The following is a 9,665-nucleotide window of genomic DNA, read 5'->3' on the forward strand; positions in this document are numbered from 1 at the left end:
GCTCATGTTCTCCCTCCTTCTGCTCCTCATTGGGACCTTGAGAGCTCAGTCCAGTGCTCCAGTGTGGGTCTCTGTCTCTATCGCCATCCATCACCAGATGAAGGTTCTATGATGATATGCAAGATATACCTTGAGCCATCTCTCCAGCCTAGTGCTAGCTCTTTATGGCTGTCTCTACTTCTATATTGTGATCACAGGCCTGGCTGTAGATCAGATTTATAGGATTACAAAAATTCCATGACACCGTATGTAGCCATAAACACACTCAGTTTTCATTCTTTATAACATGAGCATACTACCAGAGATCCTTACACATCCTTTTCTCTTTCTTTTGATAAAGACCTTTAAGATGCTGTCACAGTTACTTTCCCTGCTGTGATAAAGCACCTGTCAAGAAGAAACTTAAAGTCCCGGAGAGATGGCTCAGAGGTTAAAGCACTGGCTGTTCTTCCAGTGGACTCTGGTTTTATTTTCAGCAGTCATGACAGGCACAGTTCTCTGTAACTCCAATCCTGGGAACTCAGTGCCATCTTTGGCCCTCGGTAGGCACCAGACATGCATATAGTGCATAGATATATATGTAGGCAAAAGTATTGTACACATAAATATAATTATAAAAGAGAAGTAATTTAGGTAAGGAGGAGTTCATGCCAATTCTCAGCTTGAGGGAATAGTCCATCATAGCAAGGGACACATAACTGTAGGGCCTTGGAGCAATAGGTCACAGTGCATTCACAGTTAGGAGGCAGAAGGAAAAAAAATGCTGGGGATCAGTTGGCTTTCTCCTTAGGATTCAGTCTGGGAACTCAGCCATGGAATGGTGCCATCTACATTGGATAAATCCTCACACATCAGTCAATCTAATCAAATGGTCAAGTAATACCTAGCTAGTGACTAACCCAATCTAGATAATTTGTCAGAGGCTTACCTCATAGATGGTTCTAGATTCTGTCATGGTGCTGACCAGTATTAACTATCACATAGGTATAGCTTGCTCTTTTTTATGACATACCTCCTCACCGAACAAGTGAGAGTATTATGGAACCGATTGACTCAATAGTATTTATTACAATGTCCTGTGATAGATGCTATTTCGGTATACCAAAGAGCTGGCATACTCTTTGGCTTTGCAGAATTTAAGATGGCGAGAAGAGACAGCCAATGGGAAGAATAAAAACTCAGTGAATTAATGATACAGTAGGGGAGAGACTTAGGGACAGCTCTGAGGAGTGAGTCCGAATGATCACCTGGAGGCTGCTGTAGTGGAGACAGATGAAGAACACAGGGAGCCAGACTAGGAGGCATTCAAGGTAACAAAGTGGGTGGAAAGGCTCACTTCTTGGAACACACAGAATGTGGTGGAAGCAAACTAAGTAGTGAGGCAAGGAGCCATCAACGAGAGACAACATCAAAAGTTTGGCATAGGAAAGAAGAAATGAAGACTTTGACTCTCACTCTTAGTGAGATAGGGGGATACTGATGATATTGGTAAGAAATGCAAGGGCATTGAATCCTGAGTGGTGTCAGCGTGGAAATACCAAGACCAGTTAGACGTTTGCTGTATAAGATGTATAAGGCGAGAAGAACTTGACAGTGGAAGACGTGGTAGAGAAGTGGCCAGATTACAGATCCATTCTGAAGCTGGTTCAAGGAGGATGGCTAACGGGCTAAATAGTTGAAAATACTAGATGATGAATGTGGGAATAGTGCTTCAGCTTCAGCCATAGAGGAAAAGAACTGTCATTATGTAGGAAGAGTGCTCTATAGTAGGAACCGGCTGGGAGAAATTACCGAAGCTGTATTTGTTTTGAAGATGCTAAGTTTGAATGCCTGTTAGCACTCTAGTGGAAATACCAGTCTGCAGGAAGATGTGCCTTTGGACTCAGAGGTGTGCTGAAAGTCATGAGACTGGTTGGGGTCACCTGAGGGGTGAGAGAGAATATCTGAGTATTGATTACTAAGTACTCCACTTTAAGAGTTAGGAGAGATGAACAAAAACCAACAAAGGAGTAGCTAATAAGGACAAACACAGACAGACAGATAAACAGAGACACATACACAGATAAAAAGACACAGAGAGATAGATATCTTGGGAATAAAGATAAGAATGGAAAAATGGTTACACATTTGATAACAGAGAAGTGACTGTCGCATATGGCAGTATGTGAATGGAAATACTGATAGGTTGAGTGAATTGAAAGGGAAGGGTAATAGATAAAAGATTAGAAGAGTGTAAAGAGATAGAAAACCTATATTTTAATGTTTTTGAAACCACTTTGCCACAAGTTTTGAGAAACAAGAGGATAACAACCAAAGCATGAATTAGAGAAATGGGCAATGTGGCCCAAGGGACCAAAGCTGGAAGACATGAAGAGGAGCCTAGGAGGAGAGAACACACCAGCTAGTTTCTGGGCCACTGCTGCTGCTGTTGCTACAGAAGCAGAGGCTGCTGGGCCATGGAATGGACTGGGACTGCAGAGTTGAGTCCCATAGCAGAGGCAAAAGTGCAGGACCACACGAGCAGGCAGATGGCTGTCAGGTCCAGATGGGCAGATATAAGCTGAAGTAAGCTACAGCAACAGCAGGGACTGGCTGAGCTGAAGCCCCTGGGATACTTAGAATTTCTCTAGCTTTCCTTGTCTTGACAACACACACACTGGGTGATCAGATGACAGGTTGACAGACCTTCACCTTCATCTTGGCTGTGCCCTCTGCTTAGCATCCTCATGGGAGCATCCAGAGGCTGTGACATAATCTCACACCATGAAGATGGTCTTTGATGCTGACTGTTAAGTCATCATGCTGGTTGCCTCTGCTGAAATCCCTAAACTGTCCGTGCTGAGCTTGATTCAAACAATTCTATTCAAGATTCTAAACCATCTCAGGTTTAATGAAATGTTTTCTAATATTGTCTTCCAGCATTTACATGACTTAATTAAAAGTATAAAATATATCTTAAGTAAGTATAGCTTCCTTCAGGGCATGAGTAAAACATAGCTTTGTGTTTCTTTTCAGGCACTCTGCCCAAAATGAGATATTACTATTGTAGAAAACATATATAAAAGTATACAATTACATTAACAATAATTTATCAAGGTTATTATTTTTAAGTGATTATTATACTGTGAGTTAATTTTATAGCCATATTTTCAAGACATAGTAATATAGGGAATATAAGAAACTAGACATTAAAGCAAATCTACATTCATTCTTATAAAAAACCACTCAGGTAAGTTATGAAGTAATAAAAGAAAATAAAACATAATACAAAATAGTAGCAAATAGGTTTCCATAATATAAGTTTTAAAATGTATATTATGGAGAAAAGGAAATTCATCATTTTTAAGGAAATTTTGTTTCAAGATCAAATGAGATCTAAATTTCATAATGAACTTCAGAATGAGCTTCTTGGAGGGGAGGATGGCTATCTCTCTATATGGCTCTATCTGAGGGTTTGCTGTTGAAAAGAAGAAAAAGATGGTTTGGGTAATGAATGGAATAAAATGCCAGAAGATTTCTCTCTTGCATTTTTCGTGACACACAAACAAAGACAGACACTTCTGTGAATGAGCAACATAAACCACCCTAAAACTACACAGTTGTTCTTCTGGCAAAAGCATCTAATTGGCTTCAGGTTTTGATCATATGGAAGAAAATTTTCTGTCTAATGTGGAATTTTTGGTATCAGTCTATTATGAAATTTTATTTATATATAATTTTACAACTATGTATATGTCTAAATATACATATATAGAATTTGTGGAGTATGGATATTTCAATAGATTAGCATAATGATACAGATCAAATGTAAATCCTGCCCTGGAAACAAAAAGCCATGTGATGTGGTTTCCAGGTTAAATTAATGACTTAGAAGCTGAAGCCCTTGTCAATTCTTTTGTCTTCAAGAATTTTGTTTCAAATTACTTTGAGTTAAGAATAGATGTAGGTTTTTTTTTTCAAAAGTCTTTGGGAGTCTCTTCTTAGAGAGAGCAAATCATGTTTCAACGCTAAAGGTATTAAAGTCATTGAAGGAATATACAAATATTGGGGTTTGATGCCAGCTTAGCATGGGTTTGTTTACCCAGCCCATTAGGGAACAGAAATGTGTGAGAAGAATGTGGGGAGACAGCAATTGCTCTCGGGAAGCTGGACAGTGTCAATCTTTGGAAATCAGCAGAGAGCGCTTGGCAAGCACGCGCATGTCATGAGCTCTCCTTGGACAGTCTCCTTAGCTCTGTGGTGATCTTTTCTTGGGGCGTGGAGGAGATCGTCACAATCAGTGGGCCTTTTATTTTGGAGAAGTGGGTGATTTATTATGCTGTAGGCATATAACACTGAAATATTTTTAGACAATAACAGCAGTTGGCTTGTTTACAAGTTCTCAAAAGCCCAGGTTTCAAAATTTAACATTCCTTGGAAAATTTCCCAATATAATCTCATTAAAAGTCCTGTTACTGTTTGGGGGTGATTGCACATCTGGGATGTGCTTCATTTTTCAGCAAAATGTTTGCAAGAATAAGTAAATGCATGGCCATTAGGTGAGAGGATTATGGCTGGGCAATAAGCATCTTCTTAAAATTACATCTGTAATAATGAACATAGTCCAACATTAGTGTGAATTCTAAGGCTCTAGAGGTCACAGAATCCTTGTACTTATAGATAGCACCAAGGAAATTAGGAATGTTAAACACAGAGGATTGTCTCCTGAACATAGGAAACGTAGACCTGTTTTCCATCCAGAAGACTCAGAGCAGATGGAGTTTATAGCCTGGTGATCTCTGCTATCTGTAGTAGTAGGTCTCCAGACTGTTACATTTATCCCAGACTCTTCCTCTGTAGACCTTTGTCTTGAACATTGCTTCACAGTCAATAATCCATCCTTATGGAAGATGTAACATGTAGCTTGGTGAGCTCTGTGATAACCTAGATCACACCATATTGCCCTTTAGACCCTTAAGCTACTTAAGGGACTTTAAAGTTCTTCATTAGTTCAGATGACAGACTCATTAGTATCTGTAGGATAATTTGGTTTAAAGATCATCATTGTAAAATTCACTCTTTGAGTCAAATACTTAAGGTGAGGACTCCCTCCTCTAGTGAGGTATACATTAGTGTTTTCTGACAATGGAAGCCACTGTCTTTGTTCCCACTCCCCAGTCCCACTTTTCAGAATACTTGTGAATGTCCTTAACAAACTAATATCAAAGCTTTATCACTTTAGAGGAAATGACTGGTCCTGACAGACATAAATGCCTTCTTTGCCTGTCACTTGAGATTGTACACATTCAAATATAAAGTACAAGCGTAATAGAACCATTTTAGCCAATAGCTTGCCAGTGTAGACAACGTGCAGCAGACTGCACACGCACACAGGCAGAACAGCTCCTCCCCATATACACAGCATGCATCTGTTTCCATGAAAACATTTGTGTTTATGAAACACTTTATGGGGGAAAAGGTTTACTCTAATAAAAGAACACAGGGAAATCCAGAGGCCGACATTAGCACAGAGAAACAGCAAGCGTAGTCATGGGCATTATTTTCTTCCCCAGAAATTTGAGTCATGTTTTCAAACCATGAAAATTTAAGAGCAAAAGTTTATAGTTCTACTCAATGGAAAAAAAAAATTGAGACTCAGCATACAAAGACAGCAGACTTGGTGACCGAGGTAAAAAAGTTGGACTTGGGACTGACTCTTGCCACCATAACAAACATGTTTCCACAGAGAGCATTGCTGTACTGTTCTAGAACCTGGGTTCGAAAAATCGGCAGTAAAGTGCAAGGTAGCATGCTCAACATAAGTAAACCCTAGAGGTGACATGGCAGGCAGTCCTGGAACACTGAAGTTTCTGCAAGCATAAGGATACCTAAATATCTATGAAGTAAAGTTATAGCCTTTGTCTGTAAGACACCAGATATTAATTATTTTATGTCTTCATGTGCAACAATGCTTCTGTCATCATCCTCTTTCTTTTCCTCCTTTTCCTTTTCTTCTTGTTCATACATAAACATGTTGAACACATATTTATATGGAATACTGTATAAAACAGACTAGGGCTGGACTTCGTCAACAGTCTCTAGTTTTCTAATGCTTCTTCTAAAGGGTTAGTAGGGAGCGATAAATGACTGCATTTGTCCAGATAGTCTTCTTGCTATTATGAACGTCTGTAAAATAGAAGGCTTAGAAAAGCAAAAAAGTAGTAAGGAAAGTGTTTAGTATCAGGAAGGGAGAGAGAAAGCATAGATTATAAACAGGAGAGGAAGTGTTGAGGGGTAAGTTGGAGGGATGAAAGGATTTTGACTTTCCTTCTAATACAGTGTGTCAGTTGGAGGCACTGAGACTGGGGATGCTCTCTTCTTCATAGCCACTCAGGGACCTATATCTGCTCTTTCATACTTTGAAACTGGAGTTCCATGCAGGTGTCAGATACACTACCTGAATCCTGGGTACCAGCCTCAGGTTCAGTTCACTGGAAGAACAGCACCCATGCCTAACTACAGAGCCATTACTCCAGGCCCAAAGACACTATTAAGAGAAAGAAATCTGGCACTAAGGGCTTCTATAATCAAGGGTAGAGTACTAGCTTTGAATGTGCAAGAACCAAGGTTTCATCCAACATGTAAAAAAAATTAAAAAGAAAATCACATTAGAAGATATCCATCTGGTACTGACAAACCTCTTTTTAGGCTTGTAATGTTTGAACTCAAAGAAGACGGCCATACCTTTGGTTAATCATTTAACATGTTTCTGGAGCTCAGTATCCACATTAAAATGAACATATATATCTTATTTTCTTGAAGCCACAGGAGGATCTTATATAGGAATTAAATCTATGCCATTCAAATCCTTCACGCTGACTGTAATGTACTGCCCGGCATCTTTCAAACCGATTTTCTCAATTCTGATGGTGAGTAATGTCATCCCTGGTTCTGATTGCAATCGTAGCAATAAAGTACCAGGAACTCTGGCAGAAAAAGAATCAGGAGGGTCTATTCCAGCACCACCTTCTTCATCTCCTTCAGATTTCAAATTTCATCTTTGTGGGATAGGCCGAACATCAAATGAGAATTCTTTATTATACGTAAGGATATTCTTCAGGATTGGCTTTAGCTTCTTCAGGTCCTCCAGTCTAAGTTCTTCTTAGGACTGTGTAGACTGTAATACTGTGCTTCACAATTCTAAAGATGTGGCGATTTTTGCCTACGGTTTTCTTTTGCTCTTCTGTGAATTAAGAATTATTATGTTGAGCTTGGGCCTCCTCCTGTAGGTGTCTTGCTAATATTTGATACTTTTCTATTGCCTCCACCAGCTAACCCCAAGAGTCAACATCTGCGCCTCTCCTATGATTGGTGCCCCAGCACTGCAGCAGACTCCGGGTCACTTCCAATGTGGCTGGTCTCCATCCTTGTCCCCTCCCACCCCTACTAGCAAGGCTGGGCTCTAGGGTGCCATCCTTCCCAGGCTTGGCCATGACATTAACGAGTTCTGGAGGAACCACTAAGGTCACCACAGCCTCCCACACATTACAAATCTAAAAAGATGTTTACGAGCACTGAGTTTTTGCCTTCATGGAGATGGATGAACTCGAACCTGGGCCAGTTGTAAAAGAATTATACAATAAACCCACTGACTTTAAAAGAAAAAAATTACTATTATTGACAAAGAAACCACTTTATCCCCTAGTGACACACTTCCTCTGACAAGGCCACACCTACTGCAACAAAGCCTTACCTACTAGGCTTCCTCAAGTGATGCCACTGCCTGGCATCAAATGTGTGAGTATTTGGGGCCATTCTTATGGTATAAGTTAAAATCATGTCATATACACTTCTTCCTCAAGACTCAGAGCAGTCCTTTTCTCTATCAAGATTTTTTTAAAAAAAGCAAAAAAACATGTCTTTAGAAACCCAGACATCCAAGTATATCGACAGTAATGAGCTGAATGCTAAACATATAGAAAATGGGTAGGATAAAGGAGATTGCAGTTACAGGAAACAGAAACCACTCAATACATTTTAAACATCCCTTAGTTTTGTAATGGAATCAGAAGTTGACAAATTTTGGAAGGCCTAGAAAAATAGACTGAGGCAGGTCCTCCTGAAAGAACAAATCCAAGATCAATACTACTGCACTGAGCTACAAGGAAATGACAATTCTTAGAACAATCAGAAATACATTAAAACTAACTGTGGCCCAAAGACTAGCTGTTGTGGCCAGAGAAGAAAAACTGACTTACCCCACACCTCAGACACTTTTGAAGATTATAACTAGAGTGAGTATAAAGGCTTGTGTTGGGCAACGGTACTGCTGGTTGGCCGTGTCTATGCAGAGCTATGTTCTAGAGAAGAGGTTAGCAGACTATGTTCCCCAGGCCATAGCCAGGAAGAAACCATAGCCACATTTTATATATGTAATACCTTCTCTTGAGCGGCAGAGTTTTGTACCTGTGACAACTTGTATGTAGCTTCTTATATCTGGCAAGCGTAATCTTTTCTCCTTTACAGAATCAGTGAGCCAATGCCTTGCCTAGACATCAGTGATTAACTGCTATCATAAGAATAAAACCCCAAATAACCTATAATTATACTGTGATGTCTGTCAGGAAAAATATCCAAAACACTAAAACAAAAATTCTTGTGTCTTTCCTACCATGGCAGTTCTAAAATGCAGAACCTAATTTTCACACACAACTTCAACTGGAAGAGAATTGAAAGCACAAAGTTGTAGCTATTGATTTGGTAAGTATCTCCAAAGATCCAAAGAAGTCCTATCCCAAGAGACAAAAAAAAAAAAAAAATTGACAGAGCCTTAAGGAAAAAAGTCTGTTGGGAGGTGTGAATGTACCAAAATAACAGAACTTTACAGGGAACCTTCTACAAGCCTGATCACTGACTGAATGTGCTCTTTGGGGTAGGGAGAGTCAAAGTACAACCAGAGAATTACTAAGGGTTCCACACACAGAAAGCAAGGACCTTGGTTAGGAACAATATCATGTAGACTCTTGATGATATGAGCTAAGCATTCAGGGAATTGTAGCTGTTGGTTCCCCAGTGTATAGACAGAATGGGTCAAACCAAATCCGGAATAAGTGTCAGTTCCTGGAAGATGCAAATCAGTATGGTGGATATGGTTCAAACAAACCCCAACGGCTCCCACATGTTCCCTGGTGCTGCCAAATTGTACCAGCGCATGGTGCACAGCGGTGTTCTCAGGTCCTGAACTTGCATGTTTCACAATTCTGCTGTGCTGGGTTCTTAGTCTCAGTCATAACATAATTTATTAGCAGAATCAGAAGAAGCTCAAGAAAGATTTTTATTGAAGTTTGAGAAAAAAATAAACAAAAGAGGAGCAGGCTGTTGGAGGGAAGGGGTTGCATACGAGGGAAACAGAAAGTCATGCCTTTTAAGTTAATTTCCAAGAAAGCAACCAGGCTCAGCAACAGAATCTGTATGGAGCTAGTCGGAGACAGTGAAAATGTCTAGACTGTGAGGCAGTCATTAGAAAATGGAAACAGAAGTTATATTTTGAGTTTAAAAAAATGGGGGCTGGTCAGGTGGTGGTGACACAAACCTTTACCAGGAAATCAAGAAGCAGAGGCAGGTGGATCTCTGTGAGTTCGAGACCAGCCTGGTCTACAAGAGCTAATTCCAGGGCAGGTGCCAAA

This window comes from Microtus ochrogaster, chromosome 15 (assembly GCF_000317375.1).
Source record: "Microtus ochrogaster isolate Prairie Vole_2 chromosome 15, MicOch1.0, whole genome shotgun sequence".
Classification (NCBI taxonomy): domain Eukaryota; kingdom Metazoa; phylum Chordata; class Mammalia; order Rodentia; family Cricetidae; genus Microtus; species Microtus ochrogaster.